The sequence below is a fragment of the Sander lucioperca genome, chromosome 7 (assembly GCF_008315115.2).
Source record: "Sander lucioperca isolate FBNREF2018 chromosome 7, SLUC_FBN_1.2, whole genome shotgun sequence".
In the NCBI taxonomy this organism is placed as follows: domain Eukaryota; kingdom Metazoa; phylum Chordata; class Actinopteri; order Perciformes; family Percidae; genus Sander; species Sander lucioperca.
The window spans coordinates 39,829,956-39,830,187 of record NC_050179.1 but is presented as its reverse complement, the minus strand read 5'-3'; positions in this window follow the sequence as shown (position 1 = coordinate 39,830,187).

The window sequence follows — 232 nt, the reverse complement described above, 5'->3', positions numbered from 1 at the left end:
GGCAACCTAAAGCTTTCATACATACATTTTTAGTGAACAATAATTATAAAACATTTTATTTGTAGATCACTTTTTATTGTTAAAATTAGGGCTGTCAAAAATAACGCGTTCATTTTGATTAATTAATCTGAGAAAAAAATAACGCGTTAAAAAAAATAACGCAGATTAATCTATTCCATATTGAGGTTTGACCCGGAGCCGTTCTAGCCACCATTGGACTGTAAAATGAAGG